Source organism: Leptopilina heterotoma, unplaced genomic scaffold (genome assembly GCF_015476425.1).
Source record: "Leptopilina heterotoma isolate Lh14 unplaced genomic scaffold, ASM1547642v1 Lhet_114, whole genome shotgun sequence".
In the NCBI taxonomy this organism is placed as follows: domain Eukaryota; kingdom Metazoa; phylum Arthropoda; class Insecta; order Hymenoptera; family Figitidae; genus Leptopilina; species Leptopilina heterotoma.
In genome coordinates, this window is record NW_025110833.1 from 1,456,150 (window position 1) to 1,483,535 (window position 27,386).

Sequence of the window (27,386 nt, forward strand, 5' to 3'; positions counted from 1 at the left end):
CGCTTAAGTTTAACAAAATTCCTTATGCACCCAACCCTGCTATTCCCCCACTCCATTCATGGAAACCCACCTTTAAGTCACATTCGGCCACCTTCAGACGACTAGTTTCTTTGTCAATTGTCAACTATTTATTTTTCTTTCCGTACAAGTTTCTTGACAATCGTAAGAATCTTTCATTTAAAGTGCATTATAATGAATAATCTTGAAGTGAAAATGCAATAAAAGAAAATAATTCTTGTTTTACAAAGTCTACAATTTCACAAATATAAGTTGAATGACCTAAATTCTAAAATACAATTCGGATGAACTTCAGATGTTTCTATTGTTATTCTTTCCTCTGGTAAAATATTTCTTTAACAATAGCGTAAATATTGTTGAGAAAAGGAAAAAAAATGACTAAATGAATAATATGTCAGTAAACTTTGTGTTTAAAGACAGTAAGAGTAATGTTTATCATAAATTTTTGAGGTTAAGCAGAAATCGCATATTATACTGCTTTTGTGCCTATAAATTTATCTTTCATTTGTTTTAGGAATCCCATAAAGCAGAAAACACGCAACAATGAAAAAAGTCCGTCAAAGTGGTGTGATAATGCAAATTACCTGCTGCCATAAACGAGCGTCACGTTTACAACCTGCAGTCAATGGTCAATGTCACGTTGGAAAATTTACTTGAAAAAAAGTTGATGCAGATTATGTAAATTTGTAATTTATCTCCTTCTTTCTTATATGCATGCTTATATTTCTTTATTATATATAATTTATTCAAGCATATAAAAATGAAAACAAAATAATTTTGTACATTATACCTTTAATTTTTAGACTGAAGTTTAAGCACAGCAGGTTCCAGGGAATAGTGATTCCAGTTAACCACCCAGAATCAGCGAAAGATGAAATTCCGAGACCTGATGCTTCAGAAAGTAACATACTTTCATCTTTTGGAATAATAGGTACAAAACATTTTTATTTAATTTGAATTAAAATTAAATTTATTGAGTATGAATCAGAATAAAACATAAAATACACTCATTAAAAATTCATAAATATTAACAAAACATTTTAATTTAATTTGAATTAAAATTAAATTTATTAAATATGAATCAGAATAAAACATGAAATACACTCATTAAAAATTCATAAATATTAACAAAACATTTATTTTTAATTAATTTTTAAATTATATAAAATAATATTTGGTAAATAAAATTTAAATTAAAAAAAGTAATAAAAATTTTGTCGTTCATACGAACGTTCGAAACTTTAGGGACATATTTAAAATAAAACAAAAGAAACAAATTTTTCTCAATTCTATTTTAACATTTTTAAAATTAAATTAAATTTTAACAATTTTAAAATTAAATTAAATTTTAAATTGCATTTAAGTTGAATTTTAAATTAAAATAGAAAATTGAATAAAATAGATTCAATCTATTTAGTACTTAATAAAATAATGTGAAAAAGAATTGAAATATTTTGCAAAAAAATTAAAAAAAATTCAGTCTACACAATACAGTAGTGTATTTAGTTAATATTTAACTTTTTTCTGAGTGTAAATGTTTTTTCAATTAAACGTTTATGGTGTGAATAAAATTTCAACTGTTTATCTGCATTTTCCGAGTAACTAAAAATGTTTTCGTTTTAATTTTATAGCCGTCAACTCGAACCGTTTAGTGGTTAATAGTCCTTTTTCATCAATTTTCAGTTAAATAGATTCCGAAAAATCAATTTGAAACTTAGCAATCAGCTAACATTGGTATAGTTGATAAATAATTAATTGGTAACAATTTCTACATTACCGGAAAAGTACCACCTGATTTTTATCAAAATATAATCGTTTTTTGCCGTCTGAGAAATTTCGTAAATTATAATTAACAGAAATTATTACAAATTTGAAATTGTTGAATTGTGCTAAATAATATATATAAATATTATTTATTTTAGCAATTAATAGACCTATAATTTCTAAATGTTAAATAATTTTCGTAAATGATATTCGGTAAAGTTTTTAACACAATTTTGTTAAAAAAATTTACCAAAAATCGATAATTCGTTAATTTTAACAAAAAATAATTCAAATTTAGAATTGTTAAATTGTGCTTAATATTATTTATAAAAATTGTTTCTTCTGGTAATTAATATTTGTTAAACAATTGTTAAACAATTTTCGTAAATGATATTTGGTAAAGTTTTTAACAGATTTGTGTTAAAAAATTTACCAAAAATCGATAATTCGTTAATTTTAACAAAAAATAATTCAAATTTGGAATTATTAAATTCTGCTAATTATAATTTACCAAAACTGTTTTTAAACAATTAATACTTGAGTATTAAGATTGAAATAATTAAAATTTGATTAATTTCTGTTAAGAAATTTACCAAAAGTAGGTAATTTGTTAATTTTTTCATACTATAATTGAAAATTGGAATTGTTAAATTCAGATAACAATTATTTATAAATATAACTAAATTTAAAAAATTATAAATTATTAATTGTTAAAAAAATAATTTTCTTAAAATTGCATTAAAGTTTTTAACACAGTTGTGTTAAAAAATTTACCAAAAATCGATAATTCGTTAATTTTAAGAAAGTAATAATTTAAATTTGGAATTATTAAATTCTGCTAAATAGGTACTATTTCTAAAAATTATTTCTTAAATAAGTAACACTTACGTGTTAAGATTGAAAAAAAATTAAATTTTGGTAAATTCGTGTTAAGAAATTAACCAAAAGTCGATAATTTGTTAATTTTGACATGAAATAACTGAAAATTGAAATTGTTACATTATACTAACAATTATTTATAAAAATAATTTAATTTAACAAATTCTAAATTATTAATTGTTAAGAAAATAATTTTTTTAAAATTGCAATAAATCTTTTAACACAATTGTCATAAAAAATTTAACAAAAAAGTCTACAATTCGTTAATTCTAACAAAAAATAATTCAAATTTTGAACTATTAAATTCTGCTAACTATTATTTAGAAAAATTATTTATTAAACAATTAATATTTAAGTATTTGTATTAGGATTAAAATAATTTAAATAATAGAATTTAACAAATTCTTAATTATTAATTGTTAAGAAAATAATTTTGTGAAAATTGCATTAAATTTTTTAATACAATTGTGATAAAAAATTTACCAAAAATATCTATAATTCGTTAATTTTTAGAAAAAATAATTCTAATTTAGGGTTGATAAATTATATTAACAATAAATTTATAAAAATAATTTATTTTAATAATTATTTTTAATCATTAATTATTAATATTTTTATTATAATTTAATTTCATGAAAACTTTTAACACAATTGTGGGGCTGTTCAAAAAATACGTAACGCAATTTTTCAGAATTTTGGACCCCCCCTCCCCCTATGTAACGCAATGTTGTATACATTAGCGCCATTTTTTCTGCTGACCGTAACAAATAGCTAGACCCCCCCTCCCCCCTAAAGCGTTACGTATTTTTTGAACGGCGCCTGTGTTAGACAATAATTATTTCAAATTCGGAATTGATAAATTGGGCTAATATTATTTATAAAAATATTTTATATTTATATTTTTATATTTTATAATTAATTAATTATTAATTGTAATTATTAATTAATAATTAGTTATTTATAATTAATTAAGAATTAATTGTTAATTGTTAATATTAATTATTAATTAACTGTTAATATTTATTAACAATTTATTGTTAATTGTCAATATTAATTAGTAATTATTTGTTAATATTTATTAATAATTAATTGCTAATATTAATTAGTAATTAATTGTTAATATTTATTAATAATTAATTGTTAATATTAATTAATAATTCATTGTTGTTTGTTAAAAAAGTAATGTTTGTAAATTAATTGCATTATATTTTTTTAATACAATTATTAAACAATTTTCCAAAAGTCATTAATTCGTTAATTTAAAAAAGTATTAAAAATGTTTAATTCTTAAATTATGCCAGCAATTATTTATAATCTTTTTAACAATTAATAATTTTTAAGAGTTAATAAATAATATTGCTAATATTTGTTCGATTTAAAACAGGCGCCCAAATTCTTGAGCACCCAACCCTGCTATTCCCCCACTTTTATCATGTGAACGCGCCTTTAGACTATTCTCACGCGTAGTTTCTTCTCTCATCCGCCATTTTTTCTAGGTCATTGCCCCCTGAGCATTAGTGCGTTAAAATGTGTTGATAATCATAAGAATCTTTTATTAAAGTACAACAAATCGTATAATTTTGCATTAATAGAGTAATAAATGTAATTAGCATTGTCCACAAGCATTGAGTGAATGATCTAATTCTAAAATACAATGCGGATAAACTTCAGATGTTCAAGTCAAAGCGCTTTGTTCTGGTGAGTACAAATCGAACAAATTACTCCATTTTTAGAAATGGAATAAGTAATTTTGAGAAAATTGTTCAAAATAAGTGTACAAATGAATAATATATTTGCGTATTTCCTTTAAAGACATAGCGAGGACAATGTTTCTCGTAAATTTTAGGTTATGTGAAATTAATACGAAATTCAGTGCTGCCTACTGTATTTTGGAGTTAGTAAAATTTTATTTATTTCTTTCAGAAATTCAATAAAGCAACTTATTTTATTTTGTTTCAGAAATTCAATAGAGCAATATACTGGAAACAATTAAAAAAAAACTCCTTCGAGGAGGTGTGATAATGCAAATTTCCTGTTGTCATAAAAAAGTTGCAATTTTACAAGCACTTGAACAGAATAAGAAAATTCAAGATTAAATGTGAAAATGTTTAAGAATTTTTGAAGATATTCATCAATTACATCCGATATTTTAAGAATCAGAATCGGAAAAAAAGTTGAAAGACAAACTTTATACGCATTTTTCATTTTTTGGTTATGTTGTCATTGGAGATTTTTTTTACATTTCCTTTGGAAAAAAATTATTAGGTATGTAAGTTACTATTCTTTTATTATTTGCTAACATTTATTATATAATTTCTCAAAAAATTTAAATTTAAATTCAAGGTTAAAAAATTAATTTTGTAAATTATATTTCTAACTTTGAGACCGAATCTAAATTATATTGTGTTTTAAACTTAATTAATTATAAAATTAATCATTAATTGCTTCCTCATAAAGAAATTATTAATAATAATAATAATAATTATTATTATTTTATTATTAATTTATTTATTAAATATCAAATAATGATAAATAAATTATTTATTATTAGTCGTAAAATTAATTATTAATTGTTCTATGTTTCAGTTTTTGGTTCGAAAAAATATATTGAATAAAAAAGGATATAAAGGAGGAAAAGTAACTTATGCACATTGGCTTTGGCATATTATTCGAAATAAAGGTTCATTTGCTGAGGAAGACGCGATGGCATGGCATCGATCGGCCAACGTGGGATTCACCGTTCGGTGAGTGGTTTGTATTATTAATTTAAAAAAAATTTTTTTGAATATTTATTAATTTAAGCCTTTCTCTGTTTTGAAATTTTCCTCATGATTTTCCTTTAACTAAAGGAAATTACACTTATATAATTTATAAATAAAAAATTATATTTTTTAACTACAGTTCTAAAATTAAGAGTCTTGCCATAAAATTTTCTCGGCTTTTCTAATTTATTCTATACAATTTATATAATTTCTATAATTTATTATATGAATTTAAAAATTTATTTTATAAAATAAAATAAATTTTCAATTGATATTTATTAATTACTGTGCTGATTTAAAAGAGTTAAAATTTTTCGAAACAGGGAAGGAAGAAAAACAAAATAGTGACGTAATTTATAAAATACACGATTTTGTATAGTAAATTTTGAATACTACATTACAATTTTCGACAAAAGTTTCTTTGTTTAATTTCGTTAAAAAATAAAATTGCAATTTAATCAAATAAAAGCAAAAAAATTTTTTTTTAATTAATCAAAGTTAATTAAAAAATTATAAAAAGTTATCAAATTTTATAACTAGATTTATTTTTGAAATTTCCTTGAATTCAATTGTTAGTAATTTCTTTAACTCACAATTTTCTTTTGTTACTTAGATTTTTATTTTACTTCTGAATAAAAATTCGAATTTTTCTCTATTCAATTCTGAAAGTAATTTTTTTAAAGGATCAGAATCGAAAGTTGCTAATTTCTTTGTTTACGATGGAAAAATGTTAAACTACAACTCATTTAAAAGAAAAATAATTTACTTTTTGAAGATTTACCAAAGTTTAGTGGTTAGTTAAGTTTAGTCTAATGGATGAGTTTTTGAACCACAACCAGGAGATAGAATTTTTATTCTCTTTGGTATATTCTGAACTGTAAACTGTTCTTCCAGTTTACATTCACAATTCTTATTTTTACGTCACTGTTTTGTTTTTTCAATTATTTTTCTATAAATTTCTTAAATATTTTGTTGTAATATATATTTATTTGAAAAAACTTATTTTTAAAAGCTGCTATAGCGCTTTTTCAAATCAAAGTGAATCTGAATATTTTTATGCACTTTTTCGTGACTTTTTTTACAACTGTTTTCGGGAATGCAATAAGGTATAGCAGACCTAGCGTAGCTCCCTTTAAATTCAAAATTTTTTTTTGATGAAAATTAGTAAAAATATTTTCTGGAATATAATAAGGTAGAGCTACCAAAGCTCCCTTTTTATATCTGAACATTTAAATTTTATATTTTATAATTCGAAACGTTTCTTCGATTATAAAAAACATATCTTTTTGACTATTTTTTTATTGTTAATTTACAATTCTCTAAAGGTAAAATTTTATACAACTGTAATTTAAATAATTTTATCCAGTCAAAAGTCAGTTTAAACTTTTATTTCTTTTTGAAGACTAGTTAAATTTGTTTCTAATTTCTCTATTATATTCAAAATTTATTATAAAGTTAAACCGATTAACAATTTAGAAGCTTGTTTTCATAATTTTAATCAACTGCTGTTAGCAGTTTTAATTTCTTTTTTCTATACTTTAAAGATAAGTTGAACTTTCTTCTCGCTTTTCTATTATATTTTCAAATTTTTGAATGATATTAAAGTTAAAACTGAATGCAATCAAAATTTCAAAGTAAATGTTTGGATAATTTTATCCTAGCTTTTGATGAATTGTTTTTCTTTCATAAAATTGAGTGATATTGAGTTCAATATTTAGGTATGTCCCGGGACGTTATTCTGAGTTTTATGCATCTTGGCTGCATGTGAGACAAGCGCCGAGCGAATATGATTTAGAGGTTTTACCCAAAACTAAGAGGTAGAATTTTTAAGCTTGTTTGATCTAGTTTCGTTCTTTAAATGAAGATCGAGGTGGGAAAATGAAAACTAGTTAAATTTTCTTTTGTTTAAAACCAATAAAAAATTTTTTGAAAAATTAATTTGGTGCCAGTTTCAGCTTCATTTTTGTTTCAATATTAACATAAAATTTTCCAAAATTATATAGGTGCCAACTGGGTACCTAATTCTTCGCAGAAATTTAATTATGTCTAAAAATTAAAAAAAAATTCTGGTCAACATTTACAATTATCTTTAGAAATAAAATTCTTTTCCAAAATAAATTTTCAAAAATTTTAATAAAATTCTTGGCAAAATTTCAATTATTTTCAAAAATTTTACTCAATTCAATGATTTTCAATATCTATATAGATACTGTTTTAATCAAATTTTTCAAAAGAATTCAATTATTTAAAAAAAATTTAATAAAATTTTACCGCAAAAATTTAATTATTTTCGTAAATAATAAAATTTTTACAGAGATTCAATTATTTTCGTACATAATAAAATTCTTTTTAGAAGCTCAATCATTTTCATAAATAATAAAACTCATTACAGAATTTCAATTATTTTCATTACAATTGTAATCAAATTCCTCGAAAAATGTAATTTATTCTTAAAAATTTTATTAAAATTCGTCAAAACAATTTAATTATTAAAAAATTTGTTGATAAAATTCTTTATTCAGAATTCAATTTTAAGAAACATTAAAATATTCAATAAATAATTTTTTTGTATTTAAATAAATGAATTCTAGTAGAATTTTCTAATAAAAATTGATTTTAAAAAGAATTTTAGTTAAACACAAATAAATTTGAAATTACTCAAATAACTTTTTCAAAAATTATTAAAAATAATGGATTTATAGAAACATTTTAATTAAAAACACTAAAAAAAATTTCATTTGAAAGAAGTAACAAATTATTGTAAAAATTGAATTACTTATTTTCAAAATTAAAAAAAATTCTTTGCAGAAATTTAAGTATGTTTAAAAATAATAAAATTCTTCTTAGGAATTCAATTATTTTCATAAATTATAAAATTATTTAAAAATTTCTTGATGAAATTATAATGAGAATTGAATTTTAAGAAACATTGAATTATTTAATAAATTATTTATTTTTGTATCTAAATAATTGAATTCTAGTAGAATTTTCTAATAAAAATTGATTTAAAAAGGAATTTTAATTAAATACAAATGAATTTGAAATTTCCCAAATAACTTTTTCAAAAATTATTAAAAATAATGGATTTATAGAAAAATTTTAATTAAAAACACTAAAAAAAATTTAATTTTGAAGAAGTAACAAATAATTGCAGAAATTCAATTGTTTTCAAAAGTTAAAAAAATTCTTTGCAGAAATTTAAGTATGCTCAAGAATAATAAAATTCTTCTCAGGAATTCAATTATTTTCATAAATAATAAAATTATTTAAAAATTTGTTGATTAAATTATTTATGAGAATTGAATTTTAAGAAACATTGTAACAATATTTTTGTATTTAAATAATTGAATTCTATTAGGATTTTCTAATAAAAATTGATTTAAAAATGAATTTTATCTAAAATTTCTAAAAATTTCTTTTTCTAATAGAAGTAATTTTCAAAAATTTTTTTTTAACAATACTTGAAATTTTGTTAAAAAATTATAATAAAAAATAGAAATTATGCAAACTATTTAACAAAATTTTAAAATAATCTAGTTAAAAATCGTAATTAACAAATAGAAATTATAGGGATTTGTTTTCTAAAGATATTTAAAATTTTTTCAAAGAATGTTTTATAAATAAATTAATTTTTGAAATTAATCGGGGAATCGGCTTCGTGGAAATGGTCATCGGGGAATTTGCATTCGGGGAAATATCAATTCGGGGGATTGTATTCGGGGAAATGACCGGGAATCAAATTTTGGTATAAAAATGATGCAAATTATTTTTTTTTAAAATGAACAGAATTTTGTTAACAAATTGTGATAAGAAATAGTAATTTTATAAAAAATTTTCTTAATCTTAATTTTTTAACAATTTTCTAACTTTTATCAAAATTATGGAATTTTACAAATTTTATAGGAAAATGAATATTAGAAATCATTACTTTTTAGAAAAACTTTTTTTTAGAAATCAAAACTTGTTAGAAAAACGTTTTTTAGAAAACAGATTTTATTAGAAATCGCTTTTTTAGACAAAAAGGATTAGAAAATATTTTTTAGAAAAAGTGACCACCTACCTTGTCAGAGAACTTTTTCGAAAATTAATTGACTTAAAGAAGAATTTCAGTTAGGAATTCTTGAAAATAATAATTGAATTGAAATGATGAAAATAATTTTAAAAGAAGTACAATATTCTTATAATATAAAATAATGATTTTGTTCCGTAAAGTCCGTATTTTTAAATACTTTCATTGGTTCGAGTCCTGCTTTTGTTTCATGAAGCAGAAACTAACACCCACTTAATTTTGAAAATTAAATTTTAATGTTAATTTTATTTGTTTAAAACCAACATAAAAGTTCGGAAAAATTAAGTACCTTTCCATACATTGTATAATTTTCCTTTTCTCTTTTAAGAGATTTTATTTTATACTCGTACAGTGAAAATTTATTAGTTTATTCAACCCAACAAATCAGTATAGTTGGTAACAAATTGTTCGATAATTAAAATTTTATTATTTGCTTTGTTGGTTCGTAAAACGCACACCCACACGCAATATTGTTTAGTAATTCTGCGCACCGAATATGATCCACTATTCTCTCCCTCTCTTTGACGCTAACCATCCATATATAATAGTTTATGTCGAAAATAGGCGCACGTCATATCTATACCTATGTGCTCTGTGATAATCTGCCAAACGCTAACCACGTGTCAGCCTCGATGATGTCTGTCCCACCAGTCAACGTTTTATTGATGCTTTCAAAACTCTCGTAAATCTCGACTCTACATCATCCACCGATTTTATTACACCTAACGATATCTGTTCTTCTTTCTTTTTTTTATATACAATTTTTTTTTACTCGAAAATATCTATCGATAATAGATGTAGAGTATGGATTTTTTCTGTGTGTATAGTAAAATATGATCCTTGAGGAACATTAAACATTAATGTTAATATTAATAATATGGTATTAATCATATTTTTTTTATGGTTTCTTCGGAGTGGAAAATAGATTTACGTTGGTGACAGGCTTTAAAAAGAAGAAGAAGTAGGTTTTACTCTTTTAAAAGTAAAATTGGAAGTTTTATGCGCGATCTTGCTTGAGAGTAATTAAAATGTTAGTCTGGAAAAGACCCTTTTAATTTTCTGGAAGTCTAAGCACGAATACTCCTGGGTTCAGCCAGACTTGGTATCTCGAACGACATCTCGTATTAACACATTCCATTACACAAGCCCATTATGGTGGCGCACTATCGTTACTGATGAGCTCTGGGAGTCGGTTGCATAGGTATTTTTCCCTAGTGACTCATGGTGTCCATGTTCTAAAAACCTGACGAAATTCGCTTTTGTTTCTAATAATTTTTTCAAAAATAGGGTAAATAAAAAAAGATTAAAAAGTTGGATTTTTTATTGTAGTTGGTAGATATTTATTGCATTATAAAATTTTTAAATAACAATTTTTAACTCTCCGTCACTCGCAATTGTGAGAAAAATCAACCACCAGTTGCGGTTTTTCAAAATATTTTTCTTAAAATATGTAGACTCAATTAATATAAAATTATTATATGAATTATTTTATATTTAATTTAATCTAAATATTAGTTTAAAATAATAAATTGTTAGAACTCTTTAAATTTTAATTACTTAGAAAAAATTAATCTGATACAGGCTTCACAGTCTGTCCCCTATTTCCCTAAAAGTCCCCTTTTTTTAAATTTGGCCCCTAAATGTACCCTATTTTGAAAATTTCCCCTATTTTTTTCGTCGCAGAAAATCAATTATTTTCAATAATTTTTAAGTAATTCTGCATAAGAATTCAATTATCTTGATAACCAACAAAATTCTTCCCATAAAATCAAATTATTTTAAGGATTTTTAATGAAATTCTTTTCCAAAATTCAATTATTTTGATAAATATCAAAATTCATCTCAAGAATTCAATTATTGTCAAAAATTGTAATTAAATTCTTGGCAAAATTTCAATTATTTAAACAAAATTTAATAAAATACTTTGCACGAATTCAATTATTTTTTATAAATTTTAATGAATATCTCGTCAAGCTCGTCAAGAATTCAATTATTTTTATAAATAGCACAATTTTTCGCCAAAAATTCAATTATTTTCAAAAATTTAAATAAAATTCTTTGCAACATTTCAATTATTTTTAAAAGTTTTCCGCAATTCAATGTTTTTAAATATTTACTATTTTCATAAAATTTATCAACAGATTTAATTATAGAAACAACTTGTTGACACAATTCTACAAAAAGTTTCAATTATTTTTATATAAATAATAAAATTTCATTTACGAGTTCAATTATTTTCATCGCAGAATTTCAAATATTTTTAGTACAATTTTAAATAAATTCCTTGAAAAATGCAATTATTATTAAAAATTTTATTAAAACTTGATGAAAGAATTCAATTTTAAGAAACATTCAATTATTCAATAAAACAATAAAATTCGTTGCAATAATTCAAATATTTTCATAAATAACATTTAATTCGTCGCAGAAAAATTCATATCAAATAATTTTCAAAAATTTTTAAGTAATTTTGCAAAAAAATTCAATTAGCTTGATAAACAACAAAATCGCATAAATTCTTCCCATAAAATCAATTATTCTAAGGAATTTTAATAAAATTCTTTTTTAAAATTCAATTATTTTGATAAATATCAATATTCATCACAAGAATTCAATTCTTTTGAAAAGTAATAAAATACTTTGCAGAAATTAAATTATTTTCAAAATTTTTTTTTAAATTCAAAATTTTTTTAAAATTCTTCTCAAGAAATCTATTTTTAAAAATTTTAATAAAATTCTTCTCATGAATTCAATTGTTTTCAAAAATTTTTATTTAAATTCTTCTTAGGAATTCAATTATTTTTTAAAAATTTAATAAAATTCTTCAAAAAGTTTTCCATTATTTTCAAAAATTGGTTATAAAATTCTTTTATATAATAAATTTCATTAAAATTTTAATCATATTCCTTAAAAGAAATAAAATATTTTCAAAAGTTGTTAATACAATTCTTCGTAAAAATTAAATTTTAAGAAACATTCAATATTATTTATTTTTGTATTTAAATAATTGATTTCTCGTAGAATTAAATTATTGTTTTTTGTACTTTTAACTAACAATTCTGTAGAATTAATTTTTTTGCAAAAGTTTAATTGAATAATAATTGATGTTATTGATTTAAAGTAGAATTTTAGTTGAAAATTCTAGAAAATATGTTAATTGAATTGAAATGATACAAATAATTTTGAATTAATAAGCAATCCTAGAAAGTTTTGTCGTTTTCTCCAACACTTGATTTTTTATATATTCATCATTTTTCAAAAAAAAATTCCCATTTCTTAAATTTAACTTTGACTTCTGCCAATTGTGGTTAACAAAATAACATTGTTTATAATTTTTTCTCATCCAGCGTTAATTAATAAGTAATCCTAGAAAGTTTTGTCGTTTTCTACAACACTAGATTTTTTTTATTCCTGATTTTTCAAAAAAAAATTCTCTTCGCCTTACGTTTAATTTTGACTTTTGTCAATTGTTATTAACAATTGACATTGTTTATCATTTTTTTTCTTATCATAATGTTTTGTCATTTTCTCCTGCACTAGATTTTTTTTATTTTTGATTTTTCAAAAAAAAATTCTCTTCCTTACGTTTAACTTTTGACTGCTACCAATTATTATTAACAATTGACATTGTTTATAATTTTTCTTCTCATTCATCATTAATTCTTAAACAATCATACAATGTTTTGTCATTTCCTTCCCCCTCTAGTTCTTCTTTATTCTTGCTTTTCTCAAAAAATTTTCCTTTTTTCATGTTAAACTTTATTGCACTCATAGAAAAAAATATGTGTTAAATTTGTTGCGTGTACTTTTCAGATGGTGTTGTTTTAACACAATTTTTGTGTTATTTTAACCCCACTTAAAATGTATATTAATTTAACACCTTCTAGTGTTATTTTATCACCAATGAAGTGTTAAAATCACACAGTGTCGGTTAAAAATGTTGCGTGTTGTTTTAACACTACTTTTAGTGTTAAAATAACACTTCTTTTTTCCTGTGCTCTTCCGAATGCTTCACATTTGATAGATTCACTTTTAAATAATGTTAAAATAATTAAGTAACTGATACAATTATTTAAATTTGACTATTTTCTTAGTTACTTATTTACTATTAATTAGTGATTTTATACTATTAATTAGTTTTCTTTTACTACCCGTGCAGAAATTTTGACCGGGGCCATGGCACTTTGCCCGATCTGGCCGCCCTGTCGGGACCCGGTCGGGGCCATGGGATTTCCCCCGATCTTTTCGCTACCCAGGTAGAATTCCAATACTGACTGCATTTTATTATATTAAAGCTTGTTATTTGATTATTAAAGAATGGGGAGTATTTACTTCAATATTAATGATTATTATTAATATTTTTGTAGTAAATAAACTTTTATGAGTGTCATTAAAAATGTAAATAGTTATTAGAATTGCTTTTATTGGACTAAGTTTTTAAAAAAAATATTTTTCTTATTTTCTTTCATTAATTTAGACAGACTATCTTATTTAAATTAATAATTATTTATAATTATTATTATTGTTAATAATTATTTAAACCTATACTTTATGTAACATTATTAAGAATTATACACAAAACACTTAAAACTAAGACGGAAAAATATCGCACGCACGGGGGACCGAACCCTAGACCTCGAGGACGCAAGTCGAATACACATACCGCATAGCCACGCAAGCTTGGAAGCGACCTCGCTTAAACTTCCTTTTGAATCATGGGACCGTTATATACAGTGTTATCATAATAAATTGACTGTATCATATTTATTTATAGAAAAATTATTAAAAATGTATGTTATATATATATATATATATATATATATATATATATATATATATATATATATATATATATATATATATATATATAAATTAATATGTTTATCATAATAATATGGTAAAAATTGTTAATTTAATTATTTATTCTATATTATTTATAATTTAACTATTTTTTAAAATAATAAAAATTTTTTCATTATTAATAATTCACAATAATACTAAAAATTATTAATTAATAATAATTTATTTTTTTGCCTTAAACATGGAATTTCAATTTAAGTGTGAAAAACAATTAAGAGTTTTTAAGAGTTATAAATGTCAAAAATAATATGTTAATATTATAACCACAAAAAAATTTAACATTTTAGGCAATATTTTTGGTTATCACCATGATAACATCGACAAATGGTTCACCTTCGACAATTGGTGCGTTTGTCCTATTGTTTTAAATTAAAGGAGAATAAATTCTTAAGACATCCCTCGAGGACAATTTTTGAGTTTTTAATTGTTTATAATTTTTATTTTCAAATTTCAATCAAAGTTAACAAATTAACACAATTTTTTAAAAACGGACGTTTATTTTCTTATTCCGTTACTGCACATGCTCTAAATCAGTTCAAATTAATCCAATATTACCAGCAGACAATTAAAAACCCATAAAGTAATATATTTCAATTGTCATAAACAACATTAATTAACAAATAGTTAACTTATGATCCTGTCCAACAGAAAATTTTTGTTGCAAATTTTCTTTTTTACTTAGGTTCTTTTAAAGAATATATGTCTTTTTTGCTTATAATATAACTTATTTAAATATTTAATATTATATATCCGTGGTCTTTTAACATTATCTAAATAAAAAAGTAAACGTGAAAAAAAAATTTTTGGTGGAAAGGAACAAAAATTAACTATTTGTTAATTAATATTATTTGTAACCATTTAAATAAGTTATTTTTTAAACAAAAAGGACACATATTTTTAAAATGAACTTAAATTAAAAAGTAGACGTGAAAAAAAATTTTTTTGGTGGACAGGAGCATAAGTTACATAACTATTTGTTATTTAATATATTGTTTATAACAATTTAAATAAGTTATTTTTTAATCAAAAAGGACAAATATTCTTTAAATAGACTTAAATTAAAAAGAAAATGTGAAAAAAAAATTTTTAGTGGAATAGGAATCAATGTTAACTATTTGTTAATTAATATTGTTTATAACAATTTAAATAAGTTATTTTATAATCAAAAAGGGCAAATATTCTTTAAATGAACTTAAATTAAAAAGAAAAGGTAAAAAAAACATTTTTTAGTGGAAAGAAATCAAAGTTAACTATTTGTTAATTAATATTGTTTATAACAATTGATATAAATTACTTTCTGTTTTATTAATTATATGGTGGTCATATTGTATTAATTTGAACTGATTCAGATCATATGCAGCAACGGAATAAGAAAATAAGCCTCCTTTTTTGAAAAATTGTATTAATTTGTTAACTTTGATTGAAAATAAAAATTATAAACAATTAAGAACTAAAAAATTGACCTTAAGGGATGTCTTAAGAATTTATTCGCCTTTAATTTAAAATAAAGAATACTGAAACCGGTTAAGAATTGTAGGCTGTAGACAGTTTTGAACAGTAAATTGTAAAAAAAATCCCATTGTGCGCTGTTTGTAGATCCTTGGGCAAACCCGGTCTGGTCCTGGTCGGGGCCACGAAGTCGGGGCCAGATCATGAAATCCCGACCGGGGCCAGGGCGGTAATCGGGAACAAAAGTGGCGATTTCTGCACGGGTATTAATTAGTTATTTTTTTCAACTAATTCCTGCAGCAAAAAGTGATTTTACTAAAAATTAGTTATTTTCAATTAAATCAGATTTAAAGTGAAACAAAAGTACATAGTTGATTTTCTAATTCGCCCCAAAATAAAAGGAGTGACTTGTATATATGACGATGACAAAAGAATAGAATTTAGGTGTCAGTAAATAGAGCGCAGGATTTCAGATTATCCTATATAGAGAGAAGCCCTTTTCTATCTCATTCAATCTCGGTCATGGAAAGTCTTTGCTATAGGAGAAACAATATACAAAACGGGGTATGAGTTACGAAAGAGGGAGATTTTCGCGTGTTTCACGTCCCGGGCGCGGAACACTGAGCATTCTAGATGCCACACGGCGGAAGATAACATTTACCCCCGTCCCTAGAAATTCTAATCCCCTTTTCAGACGTCACGACTGTTGTGTGTATATACATATATATATATATATATGTATATAACACAGTGATCCTTACTCGTTCTAGGGAGCAACAGCAGCTGACGAGCGTACAAAAGTTTCTCCTGTCAGCCAAACATTGCGTAGAAAGTACGTACAGCAAACAACAATATTCTCTTTATGTATATATATGTTACCGGCAAAGTATGTAATCAGGCATTTTATAAAATACCTAGGCAGTATATAAAATGCCTGTCTGTCTCAGGCAATGTGTATAAAAAAAAGATTTTCTATACATTGCCTAGGCATTATATAAAATGCCCACTAGACTTTAGGCAAAGTATAAAATTTAGTTTTATTTCAAATAATATACATTTTTCTGTTATAAAAATATTAACTTTCTTTTGTAATTTATTTGTTACAACACGGCATACTTGAATGACATTTCGACTGACACTGGACCTTATTTTTTATGCATAAATATTTGTTGCTTTGACAGTTTTTTACAAGAACATTTTACAAAACCTTGGCCTGTTCCTTTTTCTCGGTAGCTTTAACATTATTAACATCACTTATCAACTGCTTATACCGTTCGTCTGATAAAAATATACTGTTTTTTGCCATTGCATTTTTAATTTTAGAAAATTCGGAAAAAATCTATCCCTTGTCACTGAAACATTTCCTATTTCTGCACTCATTTTAAGTTCAAATTTATGTTTCTGCGACTGATTACCTCAAAATGTGAGAATTGACTGACAAAATTTGTATTTTCTGTTAATTAAGTATTATTCTTAAGAGTTAGAAATATTGAACTTCATTGTATAAAATTACTCACTGCTAACATGCAGCTATGTAAACATAGCTAAAATACTTATTGTTATATACTTATTATTTTCTATTTGTAATAGAAAAATCGTGGAAAGTGTTTATAGAAAAAGGTAGACGTTTCAAGCTGCTGAGACTATTATATACTTTACCTTATGCTCGATGGGCATTTTATAAAATACCTAGGAATTTTATAAAATGCCTAGGCAATATATGAAAAAATAATTTAATTATATACATTGCCTGAAATGGACAGGCTTTTTATATACTGCCTAGGCATTTTATAAAATGCCTGGATTTCATACTTTGCCGGTAACATATACATACATACATACCTTTTTAGACAAGCACTCAACGGGGAAAAAAATTTTTATTTTATCTTTTCATTATATTCGTTTTTTCGTCTGGAAAAATATTATTCGTATTAAGAGCATTATGTCCAGGAAAAAAAATTTTAATCTCATTTTTTGGAGAGGAAAATTCATTACCTCTCAATTCATATTTGAAAACAAACCGAATATGGTTCTTGATTCTAAATAGTTGTGTTTGTTATTTCCTTTTCTTTTTTTTTTTGATACCGGTAAGAAAGTGGTTCTTGTATTCGTAAAACGGAAGTAGAAAAAAAAGTTAATTTTCCTTTTGAGATAAAATATTGTAAATAATGCATGAAGTGTTATTGGAATTTTTTTTTGTACAATTGGATTATGTGTGTATAGAAATTGAAACGTCCGTCTTGTGCTCGAGACCGGAAAACGTTCTTTAATAGAAAACTAGTGTACACGGTAGATGATGGTCTCTCTCGCTTGTATATTCGACATAGGGTTCGGTGACGGGCAACAATGCAAGGATTATTTTATAAACACGAGCCCCACAGCGTGAGTAACTGAGGGTATTGTTGTTACTTCTGAACAAGAAATCCCATGGTCCTTTAGATCACTGAAAATTCTATATATCATGTATAACTCACGTGAACTGGGCACTTGAAAGATCTGTCGACTTCCCTCATTCAAAAGTCTCTTTCTCTCCTTTTTTTTCTCTCGCTCTCTTTTGCTCTCTCCTACTACACTCCTCATGATCCGCTTAGCATTTTTAACATTTTTAATCCATTTACAATTGAGTTACCCTTTTGAAATTAAAATTAAGAAATTATCTTTATCTCATTTTGCTTTGACACATCAAAACACTTTTTTTTATGCTGTAGGAGAGAAAGGATTTAAGAGTTAATTATATCGATTTTTTGAAAATATAAAAATTAAATCTTAAAAGGGGACTTTTACCATTTAAAATCAATGATGAAAGTGCCCTTTTAATATCCGAAGCCTCAATTAGCAGTTTTACTCTCTAAATTTGAATTAGTAAAAATGTTTACTAATTTCAATTATAAACTGATTTTTTGCTTTCAAATTAGTAAATTTTACTAATAAATAGTTATTTTTACTAATTTATTAGTAAATTTTACTAACTCAAAAGCAAAAGGTCAGTCTTAATTTAAATCAGTTAGAAATAACTGATTTAGAAGCAAAAAGTCAGTCACTAATTCAAATAGTAATATTTCTACTGACATTTGTTTAAAATAACTGATGTTTCAGTAAATTTTTTTTACTGTTTCAATTAGTAAAGTTTAACTATTTTTTTAAAAATAATTATACAATTAACGAGGAATTTGATTACTTAACAGGGTTGCCATTCAACCTGAAAATCTAGAAATGTCAGGGAATTTTATAAACCTTGAAAATACCTGGAAAAGTCAGGGAATTTTGATCGGAATCCTGGAAAATTATTCTTTTTTAAAGTTATTGGGCATATTCTTGAAATCTAATTTTACTTAAATATTTCAAAATTATTTGAATTTTAAAAGAGTTGCGTTTACAATTTTCATAAATAGATGAACTTTAAAAGATTTTAATTGGAAGTTTTAGAAAATTTCAATTTTGAATGAATTAATTAAATAATAAAAATTTCACACGAATTCTATTATTTACAAATTTTTATAAATTTCTTCACAATAATTCAATTATTTTCATAAAGAATAACATTTTTTTACCAGGAATTCAATTATTTTCATAAATAATAAAATTCCATACAGGTTTTCAATTATTTTCATAAATAATAAAACTCATCGCCGAATTTTAATTATTTTTAATACAATTTTAATGGAATTTCTCGAAAAATGTAATTGTTCTTAAAAATTTTATTAAAATTCATAAAAGAAATTGAATTATTTTAAAAAGCCTTCCTATTATTTATTTATTAGAATTTAAGTATTATTGCCAATACATTTTTAATTAAATTTCTTAAAAGAATTAAATTATTTTCAAAAACTTTAATGAAATTTTTTTTGCCAATTCAATTTTTGTCAAAATAATTTTAATAAAATTCTTCGTAGAAATTCAATTAATTTCATTAATATATATATCAAAATTCAATTATTTTAAATATCTTCTATTTCAATAAAATTTCACAAAAGAATTCAATTATTTAAAAAGAAATATTATTAAAATTCGTCTGTAGAATTGAATTATTTTAAAAAGTAGTAATAGAATTCTTTGCCGAAATTCAATTATGGTCGAAAGTTTAAAAAAATCCTCGTCAACATTTCAATTATCTTTATAAATAATAAAATTCTTCTTCAAAATTCAATTATTTTCAACAATTCTAAAAAAATTCCTGACAAATTTTCAATTGTTTAAAAACTTTTCTTAATTCAATAAATTTTTTTACAGGGTTTCAATTATTTTTAATGCAATTTTAATCTAATTTCTCGAGAAAAGAATATAATCTTAAATCTTAAAAATTTTATTAAAATTCGAATTTTAATTATTTAAGAATTTGTTGATAAAATTCTTTATGAGAGTTCAATTTTAAGAAATATTCAATTATTTAATAAATTATTTTTTCTGTACTTAAATAATGGAATTCTCGTAAAATTTTCTAATAAAAATTGATTTAAACATGAATTGCAGTTAAAATTTTAGATAATAATTGAATATTAAACTCTAAATTTGAATTAGTAAAAGTGGCTTGTAATTTGAATTAGTAACTGACTTTTTGCTTTTGAGTTAGCAGATTTTGCTAATAAATATTAGTTTTTGCTAATTTAGTAGTAAAATTTACTAATTCAAAAGCAACAATTCTGTCACTAATTCCAATTAGTGAACAATTTTACTAATTCTAATTAAGAGATAAAGTATTATAGCGTGAATTTTTAGAAATAATTGAATTTTGCGAAGGTTTCAAATCATAATCTTTGAAAGTTTGAATTTTTCTTAACTTTTAACTGAAAATTATGTAGATTTAATTTTTTTAAAGAAGTTTAATGGAACTATTTTGAAATTATTTGAAGTTTTTAGTTTCTAATACATGTTTAATTGAAGAATTTTCGAATAATCGAAGATATTTCATAAAATTGAATTATAAACAAAAAAATTTGAAAATTTTCAAAGAAATTTTTCAAAAATTATTAAAAATAATTCATTTAAAGAAGAATTTTAGTTAAAAATTTTAGAAAATAATTGAATTGAAATGATAAAAATAATTTTTATGAAGTTACAGTAACAATATTGTTATAATATAAAATACAGTACCGTCCGAAATTGTCAGTCCACCCATTTTCAAAGGAATGACAAAATTTTTTTAACATAAAATTCATGAAATGTAAAATTTTTTTTGGTTTATATTTTGAAAGACGATAAAATTTTGAAAAGAATAAGACCTTACAGAAGTCATTTGGCCAAAATTTGTAGAAGATATTCTTAAAAATCGTCATTTTCAATGTTTTACAAAAATTTGAATAACTTCTAAAATAATGAACGCTTTTTAATAATCTTAGGCTTATTTTAAAGACCATTTTCTACAGAATAAGAATTACTTATAGGCATTAACCTGTCATTTTTAACTTGGAATAAGCATGACGTCAAAGTTGGACAAAAAAATTCAAAAAATTTGAAATAATATTATTAAAAGAAAAATAATTTTTGAAATTCAAACATATATTTTTATTAAATTTTCTTGAAAAATCTACACCATATCATGTTTTATATATGTTCTAGAATAGTTTTTAGTACAAAAAATTGATTTCAAATTTTTCTAATTTTTTTGTCCAATTTTGACGTCATGCTTATTCCAAGTTAAAAATGACAGGTTAATGCCTATAAGTAATTCTTATTCCGTAGAAAAAGACCTTTAAAATAAGCCTAAGATTATTAAAAAGCGTTCATTATTTTAGAAGTTATTTAAATTTTTGTAAAACATTGAAAATGACGATTTTTAGGAATATCTTCTACAAATTTTGGCCAAATGACTTCTGTAAGGTCTTATTCTTTTCAAAATTTTATCGTCTTTCAAAATATAAACCAAAAAAAAATTTAGTTTTCATGAATTTTATGTTAAAAAATTTTTGTCATTCCTTTAAAAATGGGTGGACTGACAATTGCGGACGGTACTGTAATTATTTCATCAGTCGGTCATCTTCAATAATTAATTATTTATTTATTATAAAACATGAAGATATCGATTGCTCCGAGTCGAAGACTCGACTCGGAGTGATCGATTTCTTCATGTTTTATAACAATTTTTTTTTTAAATTGTTTAATTTTAAAAAGGTTTAAATTTGAAATTTTTGAAAATCTTAATTCTTATGGAAAAATAATAATTATTAAATATTTATTTAAAAAAGAAGTAATAGAATATTTTTCTGAGTAATAATTTTTAAACTTAATCAAAATATTTTTTAGAGTGAAGGAAAAGTTAGAATTTTGTCTGAAATTCAAGGGAAAGTCAGGGAAAAACAAAATTAAATTTTTGTTGGCAACAAATGTAGTTTTAAAAACCTGGAAAACTTCCGTTTTCTAACCTGGAAAACCTGGAAAAGTCAGGGAATTTGAAATGAGTAATAGCGTGGCAACCCTGCTTAAACAGTTAATTAGTTAGAAACCTGGTTAGTTTATAAATTAATCCTAAACTTTTTCAAGGTAATTAGTTAAATAATTAGTAATTTTACTAGTTAATCAGATAATTACCTAATAACTTTATTTGCTAATTAGGTTACTAGTTAGTAACTTAGTAAGGTAATTAGTTGGAAAGCTAGTATCTTGGTTAGATATCTAATAACTAGTAATTAGTAATTGTAATTAGTAAGATAATTACTTACTTGTAATTAGTAGGATAATTAGTTGGAAAGCTAGTATCTTGGTCAGATAGCTAATAACTAGTAATTAGTAAGATAATTAGTTACTTGTAATTAGTAGGATAATTAGTTGCTTGTAATTAGTAATTGTAATTACATAGTTAGTAACTTGCTTAGATAATTAGTTAGTTAGTTAGCAATTTTCTTAGGTAATTAGATAGTGAGATAGTAACTTGGTTTATTAATCAGTTATTTTATTATCTGAAAGAAAAAATTATCAAAAAAAAATTTTTTTACACACAATTACGACAACAATCTAGTTTTATTTTTTATAGCTATTGTGGCTCGTGACTTTAGAAAAATATTATTTTACTTGACTCAATACAAAGGCCCTTTTCCCCTTTTCGATTACAAAACCTTCTTTCTCCTGTTCACTCTTTTTTTCTTCTGGAAGTAGTGGACCACTGCCAACTGTCCCACTTCCGGCACGAGCCAAATAAAATTCTTTAATATGCGAGCACATGGATGTACGAGAATAGAAAAAGTAATGAGGGATCAAAATTAAAGGGATTGAAATTTCTGTCCACATGGAATCAACTTTTTTTATATTCCAATGTTTTTTGGTATTTTTGTTTAGGAGTTTGTCATGTTTATAAATAAGGATAGTTTTTTGAAAAATGGAGAATTTTTCTAAATTTTAATAAGAAAATAGATTTATTAATACATTTTTTTAATGTTACTTAATATTAATACATTTTTTTATTGTTAGTTAATAATTGATTACTAAATTTAGTTTTTGTTTAGTTGATTAGTTGATTAGTTTAGAATTTGTTTGTAATTTCAAAAAGAGAAATTTATCCTCATATAAGAGATAGTAAAGCAATGAAACTAATTTTAAATTGATTGCATTTACGTAATCTCTTTGTTGGCTTATTGTTTCCAACGGAACAAGCGCGTGGTAGGGAGTTGATATTTCAAACGCACCTGACTCGAGACAAGCCTTAATAAGAATACGCCTTGATGTAATCCCTTTCGTCCAATCCCTTTATTAGAATTTCCCTTATTCCTTTAGTCCAACGGTTTATATAGTTCAGTTTGCTTATTTTACCTCAAAGCAGACAATTTCAAATAAATAGTTTCCTTTGATTTATATATATTGCGTCGCGTCGTTTGATAAATTACAGACAATTGTAAACATTGAGAGATTTATTTAGATGGAATTTATTTTCATATTATGAATTGTATATTCCACAATTATGTTCATCTGATTTCATATTAAACTTAAATTTTTATTTTTGTCTTTTTTACCTATCTTCTATGCTTTAGTCTCGAGTCTTATGTTTTAGTTTTGGGTCTTGTGCTTACATTTTATTCTTATGGTTTAATTATTTCGCTGTTGTGGTTGAATATTATGCTTTACTGTTGTAAAGTCTTACGCTTGAGTTTTATGCTTATGATTCTTATGGATTGATTACTAGGTTTAAGGTTGTCCACAATGGGTACTTTCTATGTGTTTATGTTGAACACAACAGGTTTCTTTGTATTCTTAAGGCTATGTCCACAATAGACATTTTTTATATCTTTATGCCTAAATTCTTACACTCAAGTCCCATGGTTATTTAAATTAATTCCTAAAGTAGCGACTGCAGAAAATGATTCTTATTATTTCTAATTATCCACCATCTACGCCAAATCCATTAAAATCCAGTTCCAAAAAAGAAAACCATTCAAATTTTTCTCCTTCTCTTGCGGGCTAAAAATGCGGAAGAAATGAAGCTTAAGATAAGGATAAAGGATTATAAACAACTGGAGGAATAAGAGAGCTGGTTAAAAGGGTCATGAAAAGATGGGTTCTTGAAGGGTAGAAGTGAGGTGAGGGAAAGAGGGGGGGGGGGATGAGAATGTTGCGAGAAGGCCTTTTCGAGTCGTTAATAATAATTATGAATTAACGCGCCTCTAAAGCCACACGGGAATTAAAATCACCGCAAACACAAAGTTATGACGAGGATTTATTAAGGCCTTATATAACCAAGGAAGGTGCGCGCGTATCATACAGTTGCTCGTTTTCATCCACGGTCATGTATATGTATTTATAAATTGTTCATATATACACAATTCTTGTTTGAATAAAAGCATATTCTCTGTACTTCCTCAACGCGTATACCAACTATGCAATACTCCAAACTAGGTCCAATTACCTTGTGTGTTATAACGTGCACTACTCCTCTCCTTAAACTTTATGTATAGAAACATTCTCTGCCCTAGAGTCACGTGACTCGTGCAAAACTTTTCGTCTAAGATCCTCTCTCACATATTGTTGCACTCTCTGTTTTCAAGGGAAAACTCCTCTTTTGTTATTAATGTGCGCGCAAGAAGAACGTAATAACTTCTCGTCTAGTTTACAAGAATTTGCCTTTTGTCAACTTTGTTTTCTTCTGTGTCGAAAAAAAATTTTTTTTAGTTTATGAAATTTATTCGTTGGGTTGATGTTAGTGTGTTCTTTTTTGGAGAATTATTGGTTAACTATTTGATATTAATTATGGGTTTCTGTTGCAAAATTATTTTTGGTGATTTATCTTAAGTGATTAACTATTCTTTTCTTATGCTAATATTTTAATGGTTTATTTATGGTTTTAACTTTATGTAAGTAGTGGTTAATTATTGTTTCTCTTATAGATATTTTATTGGTTTATCTTTGGCAGGGCTCGGATTGTGCGACTTTTTCGACTTTTCTAAGGAAATATGACTTTTTTCGACTTTTTTGTGAAAAAATGTGACTTTTTCGAGATTTTTTTAGTAAAATGCGACTGAAATTTAAAAAATTTTTAGAAAATTAAAGCATAAAGTTTTAGTCAAAAAATGTACTGTTATTTTTCGAAAACATCAATAACTTCTTTTTTAAATAAATATTTAATTATTATTTTTCCATAGGAATGAAAATTCATCAAAAGATTCAAATTCCAAACTTTTTGAAATTAAACAACTCATAAAAAATTGTTATAAAACATGAAGAAATCGATCACTCCGAGTCTTCGACTCTGAGCAATCGATGTCTTCATGTTTTATAATAATTAAAGAGGATCGAGTGATAAAATCATTATTTTATATATTATGAATGAATTGAATTTTTGCGAAGAATTTTCTTACTTTTGAAGATAATTAAATTTTGCAAAAAATTTTATCAGAACTTTTAAAAATAATTAAATTTCCATGATAAATTTTATTATTTATATAAAATTTTGACGAGAAATTTAAAAAAAAAATTGAAAATAATTGTTTGTATTTTTAGAATGAATTTTATTATTTATAAAGATAATTGAAATTTTTACAAGAAGTTTATTAAATTTTTTACAAATAATTAAATTTCAGAGAAGAATCTTATTATTTCTAAAGATAATTGAAATTTTGATCAGATTTTTTTTAAAATGTTTAAAAGTAATTGAATTTTGAAGAAGAATTTTGATATTTTTAAAAATAATTGAAATTGTGAGGAGAATTTAAAAAAAAATTTGAAAATAATTGAATTTCTGCTTAGAATTTTCTTACTTTTAAAGATAATAGAATTTTGCACAGAATTTTATCAGAACTTTTGAAAATAATTAAATTTTCATGATGAATTTTATTATTTATGAAGATAATGATAATTTTGACGAGAAATTTAAAAAGAAATTTGGAAATAAATGAATTTCTGCGAAGAATTTTATTACTTTTCAAAATAATTGAATTTCTAGGATAAATTTTATTATTTATAAAAATTATTGAAATTTTGAAAAAATTTCTTTTAAAAATGTTGAAAAGTAATTGAATTTTGCAGAAGAATTTTGATATTTATAAGGATAATTAAAATTTTGAGGAGAATTTAAAAAAAAATTTTGAAAATAATTGAATTTCTGCAAAGAATTTTATTATTTCTGAAAATAATTGAATTTTGCAAAGAATTTTATCAGAACTTTTGAAAATAATTAAATTTTCATGATGAATTTTATTATTTATGAAGATAATGATAATTTTGACGAGAAATTTAAAAAGAAATTTGGAAATAAATGAATTTCTGCGAAGAATTTTATTACTTTTCAAAATAAATGAATTTCTAGGATGAATTTTATTATTTATAAAAATTATTAAAATTTTGAAAAAATTTCTTTTAAAAATGTTGAAAAGTAATTGAATTTTGCAGAAGAATTTTGATATTTATAAGGATAATTGAAATTTTGAGGAAAATTTCAAAAGAATTTTGAAAATAATTGAATTTCTGCGAAGAATTTTATTACTTCTGAAAATAATTGAATTTTGCAAAAAATTTTATTAGAACTTTTGAAAATAATGAAATTTTCATGATGAATTTTATATTATTTATAAAATTTTGACGACAAATTTAAAAAAATTATTTGAATATAATTGAATTTCTGCGAATATTTCTATTACTTTTGAAAATAAATGAATATCAGAGAAGAATTTTATTATTAATAACAATAATTGAAATTTTGACAAGAATTTAATTAAAATTTTTTTTAAATAATTGAATTTCGGAGAAGAATTTTATTATTTGTAAAAATAATTGAAATTTTGAACAGATTTTTTTTAAAAATATGTTAAAAATACCTAATTAAAATTTGGCTATGAATTTTATTAAATTTTATTAAATATTATTCCGGATTGTTTGATATTAAAGTATGTGTTGTCGAGAAATGTGATTTTTTTTACAATTTTGACAATTTCGAGTTTCCTTTATGGCGTTTTTTCTAAAATTTCATGCGACTTTTTTCCGACTTTTTCGGAAATTTTATGCGACTAAAGCGACTTTTTTTGAGTCTTAAAGACGATCCGAGCCCTGCTTTGGTTCCACCTATTGGTTTACTGTGGATTATAATTTTTTCTGGTGTATCTGTTTGAATTTGGTTTTAATCCTTGATAATTTATCATTTATTTTTGTTCTAACAAGTTTATCTTTAA

The 27,386-nt window shown here is 23.6% G+C and overlaps 1 protein-coding gene across 2 annotated transcripts in view; it reads left to right on the forward strand.

The window, feature by feature from the left end:
- Positions 1 to 846: 846 nt before the first annotated feature.
- The window catches only part of LOC122507350 (epithelial discoidin domain-containing receptor 1-like), a 267,483-nt gene continuing 240,943 nt past the window's right edge, over positions 847 to 27,386 (forward strand). For both annotated transcript variants that reach the window (XM_043620013.1, XM_043620026.1), the window contains exons 1-4: positions 847 to 949; positions 4,158 to 4,359; positions 4,621 to 4,926; positions 5,248 to 5,405. The gene's annotated coding sequence lies outside the window, so the exon portion shown is untranslated. The remainder of the gene's footprint in view (positions 950 to 4,157; positions 4,360 to 4,620; positions 4,927 to 5,247; positions 5,406 to 27,386) is intronic.